At 49.4% G+C, this 24,198-nt stretch overlaps 1 long non-coding RNA gene across 1 annotated transcript in view; it reads left to right on the top strand.

Annotated features, from left to right (window-relative positions):
* LOC310658645 overlaps positions 1-24,198 on the top strand; it is a 151,625-nt gene that overhangs the window by 86,074 nt on the left and 41,353 nt on the right. The window lies entirely within an intron of this gene.

Here is a 24,198-nt window from a genome sequence, read left to right as displayed (position 1 = left end):
ACCCTTTGTTCTTGATGAGGCCTGGGAGCAACTTCTGCAGCCAGGCCACACCTTTGAGTCAGCTCTCCAGGCGCTGGCCTCGGTCCTAGCTGTTTCTCTTAAAAAGGGCCACATGCCAGATATTCAGTTGATAATGCATAGATTGCATAAAGGGTGCTGGGAATTGTGTGGCTCTGTGAGGGATAAACTACAATGCCCAGGATTCTGGGTGGGGCATGTGCTTTAAATGTATGGTGTGTACACAGCCTTGGAGCCATTCTTTTTGAGATCGTTTGTCTGCTGCCGTCTCTCCACATGGAGTGAGTCATTTTTTGTTGTTGTGGATGCTGGAAAAACAGACCTCATATCCTTCATTATTTGTCAAGGTCCCTTCTCAGCCATGAGTGAGATTTGTCAGGCACTGCGCTGTTAATATTCTCCCTCCCACACCGCTGATTAGTGTCACTCAAGCCGCAAGTGGAGGCAGCCAGTGCAAACAATAAGTATTATAAGAAAGGGGGGAAAGAAACACCAAATCTGCACATTGCAACCTGAGAAATACCTCCTTGTAGGTGGGAGAGAAAGAGAGCAGAGGCACAGAAAACATTTTTCACCTGAGAGGAAAGGGTTGGAAATATCTACACAGAAAAAGAGGACAAAATGTCTAACCATGTGGGTTGTGGGATTAAATATGGCAGCCATTGTGTTTCATTATTTGTCCCTACAATCAAGAGCTTAAAAGTTTCATGTCCACACGTGCCCAAACAGCTCAAGCAACATTGACGAATCGGGTTGAATGGGCACTTATCAAAACAGGAGTGCTGTCTTGCAATGTCTGGGGGCTGGAGGAGGGAGGAATTAGGGGTTGTTTCAAGCAGGGTCATCAAATGCTACATATTCCACATGGAAATGAGCCCTCACAGATTAGACGCCACCAACAGATGTTCGGTATTTCATATAATCCCAAACACAATGCTTTTCAGGAGAGGCAGCTCACAGAACCAGCATCCAGGAGTCAAGGAAGGAGAGATCAAGTGAGGCCTGTGCATATGTGAACCAGCTCTAAGATAAAAGTGGTTTTGTTCTTTCCTGTCCTGTATGATAACAAGGCCGGCCCTAACGTTAGAAAGCATGAGTCAGTTGTCTCAGGCAGCTGATTTTGAGTGTCGTGAAAGGGCAGCAGAATTGCTAGTTGTGTGATATACTGTTGCTGTCCTTTTTACTCCCAGGGATGAGTGCTTGTAGGGTTTTATGCCCTAGGTACCAAAATAATAATAATTGGTCCCCCACATGCCAAAACAGAAAGCATAATCATTGCTATTCTGTTCTGCCTTGGGCAACAAAATGTATTGCGTTGGCCCGGTAATCTCTCCTATTCCAGTCCGTTGCTCTGATAAGCTCTAAACGCCGTATTAAATACAGTCCAGCCCAGTGTCATTAATCCTGCTCAGTTTCCAAATGCTGCAAGTGCAACAGAAAATTTGAACAACCTTCAGTCAAAGAAATCATGTTTTGTGGCAATATCAAAGCATTTCTGTTGGGGTTGTATCTGCCATGAGTGCTTCTTATGAGTAAGTCTGAGGCTGCCAACATGGCACTTGAAACTACAAGAAAGGAGACTGCAACTAAGCATTAGAAATTACTTTCTGATTGGGTAAGAGCTGGTCTACAGTGGAATCGGGCTACCTCAGAAGGTGCTGTGCTCTCCTTCACTGGAAGTTTTTAAAAAGAGGTTGGATAGCCATCTGTCAAGGTGTGATTCCTTCATTGCAAGTGGTTGGACTGGATGACTTCCAACCCTACAGTTCTGATTCTATGACTTCTGCTGCAGCCTGCAAACCCTTGACACGTCCTGCTCACTGCCCCCTTTGTGTGGCATGTGGTTACCTTCCCCCCACCCTTAAAAAGCATAGGAGGGAGATTTCGGCATGGGGAGGGGAGGGAGGGGGCCCAGCAGACCTCAGAGAAGGCCCACCCATGGGCACCACATTGGCAACCCCTGCTCTAACCACTGCACCACAGTGACTCTAAGTGCCAGACTTTCAAAAGAAGTGGGACAGCAGCTTTTCTCCGGGCTTCATGATGCCTTGATTCTTCAGATAGCTGGTTTTTCTTTTTCCTTTATCCCCTTCAATTGTGAATGAATGGATAGATCAAACAATAAATTCTTATTTACTTGCTTCAAAAGGGAGGCTGATTAAGCCTCCCTAAATCAGAGATGTGTCTCCTTCTTACTCGTTTAGCCAAATTCTCGCTGGCCTCATAACAATTCCATTTCTGTACACACCATTTCCTCTGCTGATAAATCAGAGCCAGTTCAATCCAATCCAATCCAAGGGCACCAGGTCTCCCCAAAAGCAACATGGATTTTCAGCACCTTCCTCCAAGCCAGGGGCTGGACTATATACACTGTCGCCATCAATGCTAGAAATTGATTTTCCTTTCTTGCATCTCTGCAGAGTCCCCCCCCCACTTGCTTTTCTTTAAAGAAACCAATCTTTAAAGACACCTCCAGGCTTGACGTGAATTTGCTGTCATTATCTGTGAAAAAGGCAGTCAGGAGCTGGATATACTGAGAACATCTTGTTGAAAGATCATCCCAGACTTGGAGATGGTATTGCTCAGAATGCACCCATAAAAGAAAAGGAAAAAAAACATTTCATGGACATTTAAATGGGTCCTGAGGATAATATTTGGAAAATAACCCAGCCAAGAATGGGGTGAGATGGTCTCCTTTAATTCTGAATCTTCATGGATGGTGATAGAATCAGAATACAGAAACCACTAAGAAATCCTTACTAACATTTTAAAAGATGTAACGATTTTCTATAGCTAGTTCCCTCCTGCTCTAATCAATGCTACAACCATCTAACTAATGCTATAACTTCCTAGCTGATGCTGTAACTGTTCGTCCACACTTCCACTTGCCCATGCCTAGAAACCAAGGTTCCAGGTGATTTTCTACTTCTCCTGTGCTTTCTAGGCACATGATTTACTGGTTCTGCCTTTGCCCCACTGCTGTCTCCCAGAAAACACACACTTTAGTGCTAAATTGGAGCAAACAATCCCATTGGTGTTTGCTCCAATTCAGCTGCAAACAGCAGGTTTTCCTGGGGGCAAGCAGAACTGTGGATGAGCCCTCATTAACTATCAGAATAATTCTCTAATGCAGTAACTCCCTAACTAACTCTGGGGATAACTTGCTCTGCAACTCCCTAACTCCCTTCAACAACTTCTTATCAAAGTCCTCTGGCAAGTCACCCAGCAGGAAGATATTTCATGATGGAAGACGTATCACTGTTGCTTAGCAGCCTTGCTCAGCAATGGCCACTGCTCCTCTTCCTATTAGGTTTTTTTCCAATGTAGTTTTCAATGCATTCCTCTTATGTGAATGTGGTGAAGGGGTATTCAAAGATTTTCAGGGTCAATTTTAAGAACTTTTTCAGGGGGGGGGTCTTACATTTAAATTAGGAGTGAGTGGGTGGGTGGAGGATACTTTTTCCATTTCTTGACAATTTCACATTCATGCAAACATATTGATACCCACTCCGTTTTTTTAAGAAACATTAAATTGTTGCATTTAAATTGTATTGATTTTATCTGCATTCATCCCCTAAAAGGCACTTTTTTGTGTGCTCTCCAATGCACTTTCCCGGAAATATATTTCCTGTAAAAGAAACATCTTTGAGTATTTTTTTTAAACTGCACTGCAAGATTTGTGCATAATCTGATAGGAGAACCTCAGCAACTTTGCATTTAAAGGTATGCAATGCACACACACACACATACACTTAACTCTTAAAATTCATTCAGATTCAAATCAATTCAGCATTTGGCAGTGTTTTTACTCCACCGCCCCCTGAAATGTATGAAAATCACAGGGATGAATACTTCAGCCCAGCATTAGCGCTAATCTCATTGCCTGAAATCAGCACGCTGCCACTATTGCAAGGTCTGCACAGTGCCATAGATGCACAATAGCGGTCGAGAAAATGTACAATGAGGCAGCCTGTGCACAATAATAAAGAGTTTTTGCAACTGCTCATCAGCAGGCTGTTTACCACTGGTGTGCAGCCGCTCAGTCTCAAGCTGCAGAGCAAAAAGCTCTATTCTCTCCTCCTACCAACAGCCAAAAGGTCTTTGGCATCCTAGGCAGCAAAAGTCCGAGCCTGCCACTCACTGCTGGGATGCATTGACTCTGCCAGCAAAGCAGCCCTTCCCTCTCAGCAGGAGGCGACTGGCTGGAAAGAAAGGCTGTAAAAGGAGGCGACAGAGCCCTTTCTGCCCAGGGAAGCACAGCTTCTTCTTAGGACCAGGTATGGTAGAGTGTGTGAGGACACATGGTTTTGCTGGTGGAGCTTTAGTTAGCAATACACCTGACTCAGTCCTTGCAGTATTGCTTACTGCTTGCAACATAGTGGCTACTACAATGCTATTATATTATATAATATTATATCACGTAATATTACATATATTTATATATTTATCATGTAAACCTGCCATTCTATTGTTCTCTTTCACACACTCGGAGGACATCACCTTCAGCCTGGCAAGGGGAAACAAAGACATGCCCTCTTTTGCCATACTGGTTCTCGCCTTCCAGAAATATCGCCAGCTATTCAGGTTCTGTGGCACTAAAGCAATTGCTATAGTTGTTGGGGTGTGTGAAGTGTTAGAGGATGGGGTAGTATGTCTGGTGGAGGACATATCATGCTTCTTCTGGGGTACTTTGTCCACATTTGATCCCCACCCTGAACTCAGCTCTCACCTGTGGCTCCTAGAGGTTGTCAGCATGCGACAGCAACCACACCCCAGGAACTGATTCAACTGGCCGGCTAAACCAGGTGAGGGTAGTCGATGGGTCTCAGAGCCTTGGTGAGTTAGTAACTTCCCCTGCATGAGAAGACAGGCTCTGGTGGATTGAGCTGACAAGACCAACCTGGGAAGGTAGCCCATATAGAAGGAAAACTCTGGTCCTAACCCTCTGCTGCCTTGTGGGACATCTTCAGGAGAAGAAAAGGCAAAGGAGTAAACCCTACACAAATCCAGATCAGAGTCCCTGAGATGGTTGGATGGCTTCCTGTACGCTTCCTTCCAGCAACTCCTGCAGCCAGGCTGGTGCCATTAGTATCGCTCTGCTTTCCTTTGGACCACATCAGTGAAGCCAAGAAGGAGGTATTGTCATCTGGGCAGTCCAGAACCTCCAGACACACTGCCCAGGCCCGCACCCTGGGGGAGGCCACTTTGGTGCTGCTAATGCAGCAATTTGACTTCACCCTACTGAAGGCAGAGGCACATTCTATTGTATCTGGAGACAGACAGATGCCAACAATAGCAATTACTGCCACCTTACATAACTGTGCTGGTCCCGGGGGTAAGGTACCTTGGGTGTAGCAAAGTCCACACGAAGAGGGGCAAGGTCCGAGGCAGAGTGCCGGGCGGTGAACAGGAACGCTGGAACAGGAGGCTGTGCAGGGAACAGGAACACCGGATGGTCGGGAACAGGAGGCCGAGCAGGGAACAGGAGTACCGGATAGTCAGGAACAGGAGGCCGAGCAGGGATCAAGAACGCAGGAAGGTCCGAAGCCAACAACGACGTTGCTCCCGCAACCTGGGGCCGGGCTGACTGGGCTTTTATCCTCTTCTAAGGCCAGGGGCGGTCCCGGCCCCCAGGAGCCCCGCCTCCTCTGGCCTTAAGGCGAGCACTCCTCCTGGGGGCAACCAGTTCCCTTCGCCTCTCTGCTCTAAACCTCTGCAGATCAGGAGAGGCCGAAGGGTTACTGGGCCCTGGAGGAGGCTCACCTGTGGCCACTGAGTCGTCAAGCCTCTCTGGGGCCAGAAGGGCTTCACCTGGGGCCAGCTCCTGATGCACTGCCACAGGTGCAGGCTCTTCAGCATCTAGGCCTGGCCCCAGTTCAGCCGGCCCTGGAGGCGGGGACTCCTGTGCAGGCCGGGATTCCTCTGTTTCATCCTCCGAATCGGAATCCCAGGCCATCACACCATCCCCCCTCCCAGGCCCCCCCCTCAACCGAGGGTCCGGACCCGGCTTGCCGGGGTACGTCGCATGGAACTCTCGGAGGCAGGCAGGTGCGTGGACGTTGGCCGCTGGTTCCCAGGAACGGTCCTCCGGTCCGTACCCCTTCCAGTCAATGAGATACTGCAGCTTCCCCCTGCGGTATCGGGAGTCCAGGATGCGTTCCACCTCGTACTCAGGCTCTCCCCGAACCAACACTGGCTGCGGTCGGGGACGGTTCGGGTGGAACTCGTCGGGTGGGGCCACCGGACTCAAAAGGGACCTGTGGAAGACCGGGTGAACCTTCAGGGTTGCGGGTAACCGGAGACGAAATGCCACAGGAGAGACTTGGTCTACGATAGGGAACGGGCCGGTGAAGCGGGCGTCCAACTTCCGCGAAGGTCGAGAGGGGTGGAGGTGGCGAGTGGAGAGCCAAACCAGGTCACCGACGCGAAGTTCCGGCCCCACCTGGCGGTGGCGGTCGGCCTGGGCCTTGTACGCTTCCTTGGCCTGGTGCAGTTGCTCCACCAAAAGCTGTTGCTGGGACTGGAGCTCTTGAAGCCACTCCGTCACCGCCGGGACTGCGGATGTCGGCAGCACCTCTGGAAACAGCCGTGGATGATAACCATAACTGGCCTGGAACGGGGTCTGCTGGGTGGACGCATTCACCGCGTTATTGTAGGCGAACTCCGCCAATGCCAGGTGGTCGACCCAGTCATCCTGCTGGTAGCTGCAGTAACACCGGAGGTACTGCTCCAGCACCGCGTTCGCCCGTTCCGTCTGGCCATCGGTCTGTGGGTGATAGGCTGACGAGAGGCAGACCTCCGTCCCGAGGGTCTGGTGTAGTGCTTGCCAGAACCGGGATGTGAACTGAACGCCCCGGTCGGACACCACGCGCTCAGGTAGGCCATGCAGGCGGAAGACATGCTGAAGGTACAGCTGAGCAGTTTCCTTGGCTGTGGGTACAGATGGACAGGGAGCGCAGTGCACCATCTTGGTGAAATGGTCGGAGAAAACCAGAAGGCAGGTACAGCCACGAGACGAGGGTAAGTCCACTACAAAGTCCAACGAAACCGTGTGCCAAGGGTGCGGTGGAACTGGCAATGGCTGAAGTAGGCCGGGGGGTCGCCCGGTAGGTCCCTTGGCGCGCCGGCAGACATCACAACCAGCAACGTAGCGAGCCACGTCAGCCTTCAGGCGGGGCCACCAAAACTCTCGACTGACCAGATGGGTGGTCCGATACCGTCCAAAGTGCCCCGCTGCTGGGGCATCATGGGCCATCCGGAGAACCTCCAGCCGTAGTGGCCCTGGCGGGATGTACAAACGACCGTGGTGCAGCAGAAGGCCCTGATGCAGGACCAGCCCCGGATACTGTGGGCTGGACCCTTCAGCCAGCTCCCGGAGTCGTTCCTGGGCCCAAGCGTCGACCCGCTGCTGTTCCCGCACCCGAACCTGCAGTGGCTGCGCCTCCTGGGTGGCCAGGAATGCAGCCGGAGGTAGGATCGTGGTGGGTTCTGCTTGCTGTACCGTGTCTGCGTTGTCGTCAGGTTTCCGGGACAGGGCATCCGCCTTCTGATTCTGAGAGCTAGGGATGTAGCGGATCCGGAACTGGAACCGGGAAAAGAACAACGCCCACCGGATCTGTCTTTGGTTCAGCTTGCGGGTGGTCTGGAGGTACTCCAGGTTCCGGTGGTCGGTTCTCACCTCCACCGGATGTCGTGCCCCCTCAAGATGGTGGCGCCAGACCTCAAAGGCTACCTTGATGGCCAGTAGTTCCCGCTCCCACACAGTATAGTTACGCTCCGCTGGTAGGAGCTGGCGGGAATAGAAGGCACAGGGTAAGAGTGGCGCTTCAGGACCAATCTGTTGAGACAAGACGGCACCGAGAGCCGTACTGGAAGCGTCGGTCTCCACCACAAAGGGTCGAGAGGGGTCAGGATGTTGTAAGATTGGTGCCCTCTGGAAACAGGCCTTCAACCCCTGAAACGCCTCCTCTGCCTCCTTGTCCCAGGAAAACGGCGTCTTTGGGCGCAGTAGCCGGGTCAACGGGGTGGTGCGATGAGCATAATCAGCGATGAAGGTCCGGTAGTAATTGGCGAACCCCAGGAAACGCTGTAGGTCCTTGCGGTTCCGGGGTGCCGCCCATTCTTGAACCGCTGTCACCTTCCCCGGGTCCATTTGCACCCCATCTGGAGAGAGCCGGTGACCAAGGAAGTCCACAGTCCGCTGATGGAACTCGCACTTGCTGAGCTTTGCGTACAAACGGTGCTCACGCAAGCGCTGCAGCACGGTCCGGACATGTCCCTCATGGCGAGCCGGGTCACGGGAGTAAATCAGTATGTCATCCAAATACACCACCACGTACTTGTCTAACAGGTCCTGAAACACGTGGTTGATGTAGCGTTGAAACACAGCAGGCGCGTTGCACAAACCGAAAGGCATAACCAAATATTCGAACTGCCCGTACCGGGTCCCAAACGCTGTCTTCCACTCATCCCCGGCTCGGATCCGAATCAAGTTGTAGGCCCCCCGGAGGTCCAGCTTGGTGAACACCTGTGCCCCTTGCACCCGCTCCAGCAGCTCCGAGATAAGGGGCAAGGGGTACCGGTCTGGGACGGTAATTTTGTTCAGGGCTCGGTAATCATGGCAAGGGCGGAGTTCCCCACATTTCTTCTTAACAAAAAGCACCGGCGCCGCGGTGGGCGAGGTGGAAGGCCTAATGAACCCACGCTCCAGGTTCTTGCGCAAGAAGTCCTGCAAAGCCTCGCGCTCTGGCTCTGTTAGGGAATATAAGCGACTCACTGGTAAAGGCGCTCCGGGTTGGAGGTCTATGCCGCAGTCAAAAGGCCGATGCGGCGGCAGCTGGTCTGCCCCCCGTTCCTCGAACACGTCCTGGTAGTCCTGGTACACGGCTGGGAGCGTGGGTGCTGCCTCCTCTGAGGGCGCGGCCGCCAGCGTTCCGGATTGAGCATGGGAACATGGGTCTGGGAAGTGCACGGTCCGTTTGACCCAGTCAATCTGAACGTTGTGGGCCTCCAGCCAGTCCATCCCGAGCACCAGGGGGAAGCGGGGCATAGAGGCAATGTCCAAAGTTCGCAACTCCCGGTGCTGCTGGAGACACAGGACCAGAGGCTGGGTCTCCTGAGTAACGGCACCTGAACGCAGAAGTCGTCCGTCAATCGCTTCCACCTGGACCGGTACTGGCTTGTTCCGAAGTGGCACCTGATGATGGGCGGCAAAAGCCGCGTCCATATAGGAGCGGGTTGCCCCTGAATCTACCAAAGCCTGGGTGAGGATCCAGGGCCCACCTGGAGGGTATAAACGTACCGAAACCATAAGATGTTGCAAGTCCATTGGTGCGGGCCCATTCTGTACGGTTTGGGACCCCCGGTAGCTAGGGCCATCAGCTACTGGGGTTGGCGGTTTCCCTGCGGCTGGCGTTTCTCAGGGCAGGACCGAGCGAAGTGTCCACTTCCGCCACAGTAAAGACAGAGATTTCCATCCCGACGCCGCGCCTTCTCTGCGGGGGAAAGGCGTGGCCGCACTGCCCCGAGCTGCATAGGCTCCTCCGTTAAATCAGTTGTGACCGTGGGGCTGCCGGAAAAAGCTGGTGCCGTGAACTGGAAGTGTCGGCGACCCCGGGCCTGACGACGATCCTCCAACCGGTCGCCTATTTGTAGACTCCGTTGAATGAGAGTGTCCAGCGTGGTGGGGCGTTCCATTGTGGCCAACTGGTCCAGTACCTCGTCCGAAAGCCCTTCGAGATACTGGTCCCGCAGTGCCGAGTCATTCCAGGTCAAGTCCTGTGCCAACAGCCGGAACTCCGTGGTATATGTGGCCACCGTGGACTTGCCCTGTTTCAAATGCCGAATCGCCCGGTTGGCTTGACTCTCTTTCTGGGGGTTGCCGAACGCGGCCTCCAAACGATTGCAAAACCCCGTATAGTCTGCCAGCAAGGGGGAGTCTTGCCTGAGTAGCGGCAACGCCCACTTGGCCGCCTGGTCCTTTAACAAGCTAATCAAAAAGTGCACCTTGGTACGGTCGTCAGGAAAGTTCCGGGCTCGCCCCTGAATATACAATTTGGCCTGGGCCAGGAACATGGGAAAGCTGGCCGGGGCTCCATCAAATTTCTCAGGCAAAGCCACTGGGTACTTGCCCGGAGCCGGGGCGTCGGCCCCAGGAGCCGGTAGGGCTTCCAAGCGTTGCTGAAGTGCCTCAACCGCGTCACTGAGCTGCTGCACGGTGTGAGACAAGGCCTGGTTCTCCTGGGCCAAAGCCACCAGTGCAGCCGCCTGTTCAGCCATGGCCTCTGGCTCTTCCCGAACGCACCCCGACGAAGGGGGAGTGCGGGAGGTGGCGGGAGCAAACTGTGCTGGTCCCGGGGGTAAGGTACCTTGGGTGTAGCAAAGTCCACACGAAGAGGGGCAAGGTCCGAGGCAGAGTGCCGGGCGGTGAACAGGAACGCTGGAACAGGAGGCTGTGCAGGGAACAGGAACACCGGATGGTCGGGAACAGGAGGCCGAGCAGGGAACAGGAGTACCGGATAGTCAGGAACAGGAGGCCGAGCAGGGATCAAGAACGCAGGAAGGTCCGAAGCCAACAACGACGTTGCTCCCGCAACCTGGGGCCGGGCTGACTGGGCTTTTATCCTCTTCTAAGGCCAGGGGCGGTCCCGGCCCCCAGGAGCCCCGCCTCCTCTGGCCTTAAGGCGAGCACTCCTCCTGGGGGCAACCAGTTCCCTTCGCCTCTCTGCTCTAAACCTCTGCAGATCAGGAGAGGCCGAAGGGTTACTGGGCCCTGGAGGAGGCTCACCTGTGGCCACTGAGTCGTCAAGCCTCTCTGGGGCCAGAAGGGCTTCACCTGGGGCCAGCTCCTGATGCACTGCCACAGGTGCAGGCTCTTCAGCATCTAGGCCTGGCCCCAGTTCAGCCGGCCCTGGAGGCGGGGACTCCTGTGCAGGCCGGGATTCCTCTGTTTCATCCTCCGAATCGGAATCCCAGGCCATCACAATAACAAAGAAGATCCTTAGCAGACATGGCCAGGCCTATTTACTTAATAAAAGAAACTAGATGGACCATTTTAGCAGTCATTCTTCTCTAGATCTCAATTGTAAAATCTCAGGGGTGGGACCCTGCGCATCATTTAATCTAATCTCAGTCTCATAACAATATGTTCCAGGAACAGAGTCCAGGAATCCTGACATTGAAAACAAATGCTGGGCTGAGGCCTGACTTTTGAACTGTTGTAATGCTGCGAAGCCATGACGCTGATCGTGTAAGTTTAGAAATTAAAAATGGATCTAAGAAAACAGTATCTTGGGAAACTCTAGCTTTCCCACCAACCATGATCCAACATCATGTTGTTCTGCATACAAGATGGCTGGTGGAGGGCAAACAAAGTTGTATCTCTCATAGAGTGACAAAATACCTTGAGCTAGCCCCATCTGTAACTTCAACTGATCTCGTTCAGCAAGAATACGAGCCTGGTCTGGCAACAATGCACTAGATAATTAGCGGTGATTTTAGCAAGCTGGCTGCATGCATTATCATTCAGACTGTAAATTGCATTGCTTTTTCTGATGCAGAAGTAATGAGCAGGAATGATCCCAACTGAAATTGCAGTCCAATACAAGGTGTTTACATGTGAGTGCCTGAAAGCCAGTCAACACCTCATAAACAGTTTAGCCAGCTTTGGGTTTATTATAATTTCAATTCTATTAAGTGCACGGAACAAGCGTGGGAGGACTGGATCTTTGTTGTATGGCTATTAACCATTTTAAATTGGGGGGGGGTGAGGCCTGGAGGGCTTTGGGATTTAGCTTGCTTTATACTGTGTGTATTTGGAGTCTGAAAGAAACTGACCACAGTTACTGGGAGATGATTTTTATCTTGACTTGTAATTTTCATCACCCTAGATTGTTTAACTCAGGTGTGGGGGTACCTCAAGGCAAAGGTCAAAATGTGATCCCCCAAACCTCTCTATATGGCCCTTGGAAATTTCTCCAGGCCATGCTGTTTCCTTGACCACACCTCCTGACTCCAGGCCACATCCCTCATCACGCCTTCCTCATGTTCTCTGAGTGTTTTTGCCAGTTTGGAACGTGTCCTTGAAACCTAAGAATCCACCATGGTTGTCTGGGCTGAGAGGGGTGTGCAGGTGTAGAAACTACCCTACTGTACGAGCGTGACATTTGCATTTGTGACTCCACCCACTTCTGGCTCTGGCTCCACCCACTACTGGCATGTGGCTCTCAGAAGGTTGCCCACATAGGAATATGGCCTTTAGCCTGAAGAATGTTCCCCAACCTGCGTTTAACTAAATCTTCTGACAAGCTGCTAGGAAATCCAGATGCAACATTGTGCTCACATCCTGTGTTTCCAATAGTTAGCAGAAGTGGGAAAATCTGGCACTGCCACATGTCATGCTGTAGTGTGCAGAGCTGGGGAAAAATCTGCACCTGCTGAAATTCCATTTTCTTTTTTTCTTTCTAACATATCTGATTATCTATTAACAGAGGATGGGTTCAGCTTAAGGACTAAAGCTGGTCCTTTCATCTTTGTGGTCCAACTCACTCCAACTCTATGATTGATGATGACTGTGAAAAGCCAAGTTCACGAAGCAAGGTCATAAGAGACTTGAATGTGACGCTGCTGGAGAGGTAAGAATGTTGACCGCGGATCTGGTTGCTACCGGAGGTTTGTTTGTTTGTTCAGAGTTATAGTTGCATCTCTGTTTGGCATGTCCAAGGCAGCAAACAAAATGAATGCTTTGCATAGTTCAGTGCAAAGTCTTAGCAAATGTAAGATGCATTATATGGAAGATAATTCTTGATGGAAATTTAGAGCACAGGAATAGCCATCCTCGTGGCTATTGTCAGCTAAATATATTTCCATTGTGGCAGAAATGATGTTAAACTTGGGTGTGTGGGTGTGTATACACACAGAGAGGGGAGGGGAGAGAAGATTATGCCAGTAATATTATGAAGACTGTAAATTACTCCATCTGGAACTTAGTATATAGCAACACAGCAAGGAACTGAATGAGAGAGAATCCATTATAAACTTTCTATAAACACTTAGCAAAGAAAGAAGAACGTACATAGAGTAGAGGTTGCAACTACCATCATTTGCAAGGAGGAGAGGATCTGTTTGAAATGGCAAATCAGATCAGCTATATGAGATCTCATAAGAACATATGCAAGCTAGAGCTGTTTATGTGCTACATATGTAAATAGGGCTTCATGCATACTCCTCAACTGTCCCAGTTTAAGCAGGACACTCCAGAACTACAGAAGCCATCCCAGATTCTGATCGGATCCTGGAATGTCCTGTCTTTTGGTCCATAACTGTGCTGCAAGTCAACTGGCTCAGGCCAAAGTGCCGGACCAAAAGATGCTCATTTTTTGGTCTTGCGCTCTCTCATGAGTCACCTGGCTCCCACAAGAGCTTGGGACTGAAGAAACGAGCACCCTAATTTTGATCAGTGGGATGTTGCAGGGTGTGTTTTAGATCACATAAGCCTGTTAGCTACACTATCCTTTTCCACAGTTAGCCAGTGGCAGCACAATTACAGATAGAGCATGGAGAATCGAAACTTAGGTCTACTCTGGTTCCTGGAGTTCCTGAGTCTGCAGATTATTAGAAGCATATGAACTGTGGCTCACTAGAGCATTGAGGCTCCCTGACGGCTACAAATATAACATGAAATCTCCCTTAATGGCTTTCAGTCTTGTTGCATGAGGTTTGGGATACGGATAACGGGCCTAGTTCGAAGTAGTGTGTACTAGGAAGTTGTTTAATTTTAGCATATTTTAAAGGAATGCCCCTCGATGTTTCAGACCATTACAGCCCTTCAGAACATAATGAACACCCTTTGTTTTGGAACCTTGGCTCTTAACATTTACAGCCGGCTGTTAAATAAATACTGTATACTCAACTCTTTACGTTTTGAAATATTACTCTGACCAGCCTAGATAGGAAGCACAATGATACCATCTTGTGGTCAGTTCCCTCAGTTTCTAATCTGCAGCCACAGAAAGTGCAATCTTCTTTTTGAAGTGTACAGATCTATATAATCTGAGGTGTGAGCTCACTGTGTAGAGAAGGCACTGCCCTTGTTGACCTTAGTCAGGGGTGGAGGAAGGGGGGTGCGGTGGGGTGGTCCGCCCTGGGTGTCACCACTGGGGGGAGGTGACAAAATGCCGGGCAGCAGTCACCGCAGCGCGCCTGAATGACACATCTCTCCTGGGAGTGATGCAGTGGCCTGAGTGCCCGCAGGCTCTGCGCTGCCCCAAACAGTCCGTCCGCTGCCTCCCCGCCCCCAGTTGTAGGGCAGCTGAGTGTGAGGAGGCAGGCAAACTCCTCGGGGGCCCCACATGCTCCCTAAACATTTTTCGGGGGTTGCTGCCTCTTATCAACAGCAGCAGACAAAAATTTAGTTGATGAAAACTTACTTTTTAAACAAATAATTGCAGTAGCTGCTGCTGTGCAAGGCAGAAAGATCAGATGGGTTGTTGCTGAAGATTGTCTAGTTAAACAGAAATAAGACAGGGTTAATGTAAAAGGGGTGAGGTCTATTTTCTGACCGCTATTCATCCACCCATAGGAAAAGACACATTACATAACAGAAACGTTCTCCAGCAACTCAACAGAACCGATGCAAATACTTTCCACACACCGAGTCTCTAGAGACTAATTATTTTTCTTCCCTTTAGGCTAAGCAGATATTCTTCATCCTATTCAGGTGTTACGGTTATTGTTTTCAGAAAAGAGTGTGGGCATCATGCAGTACCTTATTTTGACAGGGCAGGGGGAGGTTTCAGATCACACACAAAGCAGCTATGCCCACACGGAGAGCCACGTCATCTGCAAAAACCAGCCGTAATAATACTTTGCATTTATGTAACCTAACCAGGGCCAGCCCTGTCATGGAAGAGCAGCAACTGCTCAGTTATTTAGGGAGCAAGCCTATACACAAGGCGTCAGGGCAAAGCAATCCAGTGTCCAGGAAACCAAGGGAAAGTTACACCAAACCCAGACATCGCGCAGAAGTGGGGCTTTGGCTGGCTGAGCTGCCCAAAGCCTGGCAGAGGGAAAACAAGCCTTTAAAACAGTGCTTGACTTATGTCACCCTTTTTTCCATTTTATGTTGGGTTGCCAGGTCATGTGACCAAGCTCAATGGGGTTAGGATCCTGCCTAAGCCCCCCACCCTGGTCCTGCCCCTACCAAGCCCCAGAATGCCCAGTTTTCAGAGCTGCCCAGCGGGCTCAAATGGGATGGGGAAGATATGCTGCCATGTCTCCAGCTGAGCTAAGAATGAGGGAGCAACTCCAGTGCACCGCAGCAGCACTGGAAACCTCCCAGATTAGCCGGAGATCTGCTGGATCCTAATTCATTCATCCTGGTCAATCTTGCTATAGGTTTGCTCCCTTAATCTAATGCAGAACTCTAAATTAGAGATGAGTGAATCTTATCAGTTTTGGTTTCTCATTTTTCAAAACTTACCTTCAGTTTGCCCCATTTCTGCATATATTTGCAGTTTGTGTGTGTATTGTCCACATGAACATTTGTATGCATTTTGGGAGCCATTACTCCCAATATATGCATTTATGTATGCAATTTTGCCTAATGGGTGGCGCTGTGGTCTAAACCACAGAGCCTAGGGCTCAGCAGTTCGAATCCCCGCAACAGAGTGAGCTCTCGTTGTTTGGTCCCTGCTCCTGCCAACCTAGCAGTTCGAAAGCACCTCAAAGTGCAAGTAGATAAATAGGTACCGCTCTGGCGGGAAGCTAAATGGTGTTTCCGTGCACTGCTCTGGTTCGCCAGAAGTGGCTTAGTCATGCTGGCCACATGACCCGGAAGCTGTGTGCCGGCTCGCTCAGCCAGTAAAGCGAGATGAGCGCTGCAACCCCAGAGTCGTTTGCAACTAGACTTACCAGTCAGGGGTTGCTTTACCCTTTACCTATGCATTTTTACAAGCAATTTCCCCCTGTGAGGTGAGTTCCCTCTGCTGCCTTGCAGGGCTCCTGTGCTGGCAGCAGGCAGAAATGCAACAGGTTTGGTTTCCCCTTGAATAAGGAAATGTAGCAATGGGGAACTCTTCTCCCTGGTTGAATTTCCCACCTGTTCTGCTCCTGTCAAGAGTGCAGACAGCCTGCCTGAAACAAGGTGGCCATTCTAGCTATGCCTTCTTAATTGTTCTGGAGCCACCTAGCAGTTAGCAATATAGTGGTACCTCGGGTTAAGAACTTAATTCATTCTGGAGGTCCGTTCTTAACCTGAAACTCTTATTGGGGATACCTGGGGTACCACTTTAGCTAATGGGGCCTCCCGATGCTGCCATGCCGCTGCCGCACGATTTCTGTTCTCATCCTGAAGCAAAGTTCTTAACCCGAAGTACTATTTATAGGTTAGTGGAGTCTGTAACCTGAAGCGTCTGTAACCCGAGGTACCACTGTATAATGCTCCCAGCCTCTGGCCAGTAATGCAGTAGGAGCCCATGGTGCAGCCTTAACAAGAGAGGAGCAGGTGTTTCTGCTTCTATCACCAACCTCTACAAGAAAACTGCAAAGATTTTAGTGCCTGGCAAGATGAAGTGAGCTCCCTGCAGTGACTGCCCTCACCAGAGTCTTTAAAGGTGTTTGCTGTTTACATTTAACCACCTGAAGTTAACAGAGGCTTTTGGAAGGATGCAAATCTCCCCCTAGCAACCTGGGTTTTTTGGAGCAGGGGGGGTCTACAAATGCACACAGAGAAAGACCCATGTCCATATGTACACACAGGCTCCCACCTACTCTCCTGTGGTTGTTATTGTTTTTCCAGCTCTCATTTGGAGACCAACTGCAGCTTTCAGAGCTTAGGCCTGGCAGCCATGCTACCTGGATTTAGACACGATGCCTAAGAAGGAGTGATTGATTGCGACTGTAGGATATCGGCTTCCCTTGTTGTCTCAAATGCCTGCTGGGTTTTTTGGAAAGAAGGCTAAATAAAGGAGAACCAGAAGGGTGAAGCAAAAAATATAAACCACATCACACTTTCTCGGGCTCTTTGTTTTGACCAGCTGTAACACAGCAAAGCCAGAAAATGATCCTCAAATGTGGGGAGGGCAGTCGAAGGCAGCCAAAATGAACACCAGCTTTCTAGCAACAGCTCAGGGGCTTTGCTTGGTTTTTTCTTTGCTCATAACCAATACTATACTATTCTGTCCCTACTTTTACTACTGCAAAGAGCAATTTACCTCCTAATCTAGTTAAGCACAGCCACTATGAGCCAAGGCCAAACAAAACCATACACAAGAGACATACAAGCCAATTTCCCTGGGCTGGGTTCTCTCTCTCTCTCTCTCTCTCTCTCTCTCTCTCTCTCTCTCCCTCTCTCCCTCCCTCCCTCCCTTTGCCAATTTCAGACCAAGACTTGGAAGGAGAGAGGCAGATTAACCCTTTCCCCTTTTGCCATTGGTTCACACAAAATGAGGCTCTCCCCAAGTGCCTTTTTCTTCCTTTGAGGGAAAATGTTCAGGGCAGCCATATACCTTTTGCCTGGCAGGCAAGAAAGCAGCTGGGGGCAGGAATTTAGAGCCCCAAAAATGGCAGGGAGGGGGAGGGTTAAGCAGCTCTTCTGCTCTCGGTTGCAGCCTCAGTAAGCAAACAAATAAGATTGGGAAGGGTTCCCACATACTATTTTAAATTACTGGTTGCTGATTTCTTTTGCTGATATTTTCCTGCTTGTAAGCTGCCTTGATTATTTTGTAGAAGGAGGGACCATTCTGACCAAATCTCATATAATAAATAGTAATATATCAATCAAATAGCATCAGAAATGGCATTCAGAATCATAGAGATGGTACCCTGTGGATAATCTAGTGAAGTCCAACCCCCTGCAATGCAGGAACATGCAGCTGTCCCATATGGGGCTCAAACCTGCAACCTTGGCATTATCAGCACCATGCTCTAATCAACTGAGCTATTTTATATCTAACTTGAGAACAAAAACCTGCCCTGTTGTTCTCTGTTCTCTTTGATAATGGATGTATGAGAAATGGCTTCTCCATATAGTAAGTGTTAAAGAACCCTACTTTGATGAAGGAAGACTATAAATACACCTAATAAACAAATGTTTGCTTTGAGCTTCTCACTCTAAAAACCTGTTCATTTCTTTCCTCTGAGATCCTGAAAGGACAGTTTAATTGAGGTTTTGAAGCATATTTAAATGGACCCAAGGAATTAATTGCATGATCAAATAAAATCTGGTCTAATTAAAAATATGTTCATGGCTGAGAGCTTTCTCTCCTGCAGAAAAATCAGCTTTATGCTACCACTAAAGACTTTAGTTTTTAGTGTAGTTATTAATATACGGTCAGACCCAAGTTTCGCATGAACAGCATACTAAGGACTTGGTGGATCTTCTCTAATTTTGTGATATATTTAGTTCTGAGGACTTTGTGTGTTTGATATGTGTATTTTCATACTTCCCTTCAATCATATTCCCAGAGTGGTTTGCAAGAATGAATGAATGAAAGCTTGCAGTCCTAGGTCCACTTTCCTTGGAGCATGGCCAGGAATTCAATGGAACATTCTTTTGAGTAGTCATACATACAGCTTCACTCTAAACATTAGTTGTTCTGAAAGATGGGCTAGACCCTAAAAATTGGGATATTTAACAAGGCAACTGGAGAGTTGCCTTGGAAACTGTTGCACAGGGTGCAGGCACAAATGATTAGAGGCATGCATGGGTAAGCAGGCCCCCATGGAAGTAAGATTATCCCACAAAAAATATGACAGTGGTGGGGGACCTATGATCCTCCAGATGACAATGGACCACATTTCCCATCATTCCTGGCCTTTGGCCACACTAATTGTGGCTAATGGGAGTTGGAGTCCATCTGGGAGGCCACAGGTTCCCCATCCCTGATATACAGATATGATGAGAATGGGGATTGGTCTAATTCATGGAGGATGAGACTATCAAGGGCCACTATTCATGATGGCTATGTACTATCAGAGACTCTGAATCCAGTTGCTTAGGATCAAAGCTGTCTGCACATTTGTCCTGGAATAGATAGGTCTTTGGACTGAGTCAGTGGTGCTGTGCTTATGCTCTTAGTCCTTAGAGGAGGGCATTTTCTGGCATTATAGAAGAGCCAGGGAAGAGAGTGAGGGCCATTTCTTCTTCTCTAATGGTACTCACCCTTCTCCCCTGCATAGCCCCATCAGGCACAATGCAGCTCGTAGAGGAAATGGTGTGGGGTGTTTGCAGCAAGCCCATAATAAGTGGGCTGTTATTCCCAGTGGATCTAGTTCTTGAGAATTACAAAAGGCTTTTAAAAAAACCACTAGTGGGAGGAAGGGTTATGCTCGATGCAATTAGCATTCAATTCCACAAGACACTGCTGAGATGAATAGCTGAAAAACATGTTTTTTAAGAGATTACATGTCACTTATTCCAAATGCTGTTGTGATTAAAAACTGTGGGGCAGAGCTGTGCATCCAAATATATACCCTGAAAAACATGTGCTCCAACATTCTGCACTCTCATATACCTGCTGTATGTTGCTAAGAATCAGGCAGAGGCATCTCTAACACAAAGTTTGGTCCAGTGGCCAATTCATTTGGGGTGTGTCGTTGTGGGTAGCAGAATAGGAAGGGATAGGAATAGTAAGGTCAGAGGCATTGGGCCAATCCATCAGGGGGTTCTCCTCTGCAAGCCCCATTGAAATGAACATGCACAGCTTGAATTAATTTCATCAAGGCTTGTGCAAGCAGACTTTCTGGGGAATCCTGTCTTGTACCAAGCAGATGGGACAGCAATGCCACAAGTTGCCTTTTCTGCTGCAGGCACAGAATCACTTTAGGGCAACCTTGGCACCATAAGATGGTTTGCGAAACTGTGGATTTGGTACCAAGAGGACTCATCCCACATTTTGATGCCAAACCTGAGGGCCAAAGCTCCTTAGGAAGGTCCACACTGCTGTAGGATTGAAAGTTATGGTCATCTGTAGAGGTAAGCTAGGCAAAGTGAGTACTACTGGCCCAAGGTCATCCAGTGAGCTTCGTGGACGGGTCAGGATTTGAACTTAGCCCTCCTAGTCGAGCAATTTAAGGCTGTCATTTTCTTGCATTGCAGTCTGTGTACTGACACAGTTTTCCCTCTTCAGCCTAGCTCCCAACTTCTGTCTATTTATACTTATTTATCCAATGCAGGCAGAAAATGAGAACGAACAGAACTCCGCCAACATATCAGCCATTCTCAAGATATCCAAAGAGGAGGAGAGACAGGGCAGCTCTCACGTAGGCAACAGTCAGGGCCTGAGATACTTCATGGACTCAGGCCCAGTAATTTTCCACTCATATGAGCAGGGCCGTCTTTAGCAGATGTGGCGCCAGGGTGCAAATATCTGCTCAGCACCCCCAAATTACCATGGATAGTGGGGGGGGGACACACGAAGCTGCGCACTTCCAGCCATGTGGGGGGTACGCAACTCTTCCCCATGGCACTGCGGGACAGCAATCCCCACAGAGGCTTGGGAGGAAAGCTGCGCGCCCACCAGCCATATAGTTGGTGGGGCGCAGCTTCCATCCTAAGCCTCTGTGGGGATCACTCTCCTCCTGCAGAGACTTGGGAGGCAAGCTGCATGCCCGTCAGCCATATGGTTGATGGGGCACAGCTGACAGGTGTGCAGGGAAAGGGGAGGCCGCCAGCAAAGCCGCGCAGCTCCCCCACTCGCTGGGGCACCCCTGAGAGGCCAGTGCCCTGGCACAATGAACCACTACACCATATGGGAAAGATGGCTCTGCATATAAGAACACAGAGGACTCAATCTCAGTTCCTTTCCATGGCAATGGCAGGTAGATGAACAGAGTGGCGTTTTCTAGGGGCACCAGTTCCTGAGGGCTGAGCAGCTTTGGGCCCTCTCAATATCTTTCGGGAGCTGGGGCACCCCAATGTTGAGGAGACAGAGAAGGCTGTGCGCAGAGCTGAGTGCAGAGCTGAGCATAACATGGCTCCACTAGCCGGCTCCTTTTCATCCTCCTCCTGCCACAGAGGGGAAGGAGGGTGGGAGCAGCCTACAGCCAGTGGTGGCACCAGGAAGAGGTGGAGGAGTATGATGTCACACACGACATTGGCCCCCAGCCATCGCCCTCACAAGCTGGCACCTCTGGAGGTTTCTAACAATCAGGTAATGGGTACAGAGTGTGTGACAGCAAAAAGCATTCTCTGTCATAAGCAAGATAGTCAGAACTGAGGGAAAGTGAGTGGCTGTCTGTTAGAGTCGGGGGGGGGATGAAGTCCTTCATTGCACAAGAGCCAGAGTGGTGTAGTGGTTAAGAGCGGTAGACTCGTAATCTGGTGAACCGGGTTCGCGTCTCCGCTCCTCCACATGCAGCTGCTGGGTGACCTTGGGCCAGTCACACTTCTCTGAAGTCTCTCAGCCCCACTCACCTCACAGAGTGTTGTGGGGGAGGAAGGGAAAGGAGAATGTTAGCTGCTTTGAGACTCCTTCGGGTAGTGATAAAGCAGGATATCAAATCCAAACTCTTCTTCTTCATCTAAGTTATTTATGGAGTTCGCTGCTCCTTGATAGGTCTATCAATGCCTCTTAGAAATGAGAGGAACCAAAGAAAGGAGATATAGGAATCAACACAAAAATGAGATAAGACAACGGGGTGGGGGTTGCTCATTTGTCTTGGGTTGCTTCCAGATGGGGGCTCATTGTGTCATGGCTGCTCTTCATGCATGCATGCAGGTTTGTTTGTTTGTTGCGGTATCTACAAGTCCTTAGTATCAAAATGCCTTTTTGTACAGTATTCCCATTTAATATGGATTTAACCATTTCCTGAGGAAATTTGCTGTATAAGAAGCCTGCGCCAATGACCTGTTTGCGATAAGAAGAAAGTTAAGAAGAGTCCAGCGGGATCAGATCAAAGGCCCATCTAGTCCAGTATCCCGTTGCACAGAGTGACCCACCAGACCCCTCCGGGAAGCCCCAGGCAGGACATGAGCACCACTCCCCTCTCCTGCTGCTGTGCCCCAGCAACTGGCATTCAGAGGCATCTTAACTAGTTGTCATTCATAGCCTTAGCCTTCATAAATTTCATCTAATCCCCCTTTAAAGCCATCTAAATTGGTGGCTGTCACCACATCTTGTGGAAGCAAATTCCATAGGTCATCCGTGTGCTGTGGCCTGTCCTGTTTGTCTGTCCTGAATCTCTCACCATTCAGCTTCACTGGATGACCCCAGGCCTTAATTTTAAAATTGGGGGGGAGAGATTCTGCACTATCTTTCTCCATAGCTGGATCATTCTGCTCCTGGAATTTCTCAGGCAAAGGGGTGCAGGGAGCATAGGCCAGAGTGTTGCTTTAGGACCAGTCTTTGCAGATCACGGATACCAAGAGTAAGAGAGAAGCCCTTGTGCATGGGTCAGCAAACTTTTTCAGCAGGGGGCCAGTCCACTGTCCCTCAGGCCTTGTGGGGGGCGGACTATATTGGGGGGGGGGTGAACAAATGCTCCACAACTAACCCAGAGATGCATTTTAAATAAAAGCACACATTCTACTCGTGTAAAAACATGCTGATTCCCGGACTGTCCGCAGCTGGATTTAGAAGCTGATTGGGCCGGATCCAGCCCCTGGGCCTTAGTTTGCCTACCCTGCCCTAGTGGTCCCCAGAGATCAGTGACGAGCAAGGCAGGATCAGGGCTGCTGGAGTGAAGGTCAAATGCAACAACACATGGTCCGCTGAACCAAAGCAAGCATCCAGACACATTGCCAGGAGGCACCGGCTTCTGTTCCCAAGCATTTATTTTGAGAGACAACATCCTATTTACCTCTGTTTACATTTCTGCTCATCTACTTCTCACAAAGTAACATTTGCTTTTCTCGTTTAAACTAGCTAACTCATCAGCAGGGTGCTGAGAGGGTTCCCTTCAACTCAAGTAATGTGAGAACTGGCCTTCAAGCCTTGTTTAGGGAGTATGAGGGTGGCTTCTATTTCCACTTGACATTTCAAGCCCTGGGAATCACACAAAACTTTGCCAATGCATTTCAATCCATGAGTTTCATGGCCGAGCTCTATAGTCCTTGCAGTATGTTTGTGTGTGTGTGCCCGTGCACAACATGCTGCTCGTCTGAGCCAGCACCATTTTATGTCCTGCTTTTTCATAGGTCTATAGTTTCAAAAGCTAACTGAAGTGCAGAAGAGAACACAATCGTTTCCACTGCTACCTTTATGACTTTGTAGTAATCTCAAATCTGGCTAATTGCCCAGCCATGACTCAATGTTAGAGCTATTGCAGCCTGTGAAGCTGATCTCGAAATGGACTGGAGCCACACTTAGAGGTCATCTGTGGTGCCTGAGAACTAGCTTATTTGGGTGGGTCTTGAAGGAGAAACGAGCAGAACAATTTCATTTTTAGGGACACAGTTGTTTCTTTGTTATTTATGAAGCCATTTTTAAACCACCCTTGATCAATCAAGGTGGGGTACAAATAAGGCCAAAATGTTCATGCTACAACCATAGAATGTAACAATATGTAATAAGCCATAAAGGATAATGAAAGCATTGTTAAAAGGCAGTAAAAACCACAATACTATGTATTCTTAATTGTGTGCATAAGCTTGATGGAATAGAAAAGTTTTCAGCTTTTCCTCTTCTGAATTTCTCTTGGCAGAATATTCCACAAAATTGGGCTGATGACACTAAGGGCTCCCTTGCTGTTGTCAAATGAGCCTCACAAGTTTGGAGAACAACCAATGGTGCTCTAGCCGATGAGTTCAAGCTCAAATAAAAGGGTTCAGACAATCCTGGACGCAAGTTGTTCAGGGCTTTGTAAATTAATACAAGGACCTTGAACTGGGCTTGGTAGTCGATAGGCAGCCAGTGCAGATGCTTTAACAATAGTGTCACACGTTGTCAGCCAGATGCCCCCATCAGCAATCTGGCTGCAGCATTCTGCACCAGCTGGAGCTTTCAAACCAGGCCCAAGGGCAGCCCAGCATGCAGCACATTACAGTAATCCAGCCTTGAGGTTGCCAACACAGTGGTCAGGCTTATCCTAATGGTTAGTCCAGCCCTGAGCGTATGGAGGAGGAGCAGGGGATTGCAAAAACAGCTGCTGACCTCCACATTATACAACAAGGACTACAGCGAGCAACCCTGCTGCTCACAATGTATAATATTCTTAATATAGTCACTCTTACATGGCGGCTGC

The sequence above is a fragment of the Podarcis tiliguerta genome (assembly GCF_965153285.1).
Source record: "Podarcis tiliguerta genome assembly, chromosome: 10".
Lineage (NCBI taxonomy): Eukaryota > Metazoa > Chordata > Lepidosauria > Squamata > Lacertidae > Podarcis > Podarcis tiliguerta.
Note: the sequence above shows the minus strand (reverse complement) of the source record. Positions and strands in the feature narration are given on the sequence as shown.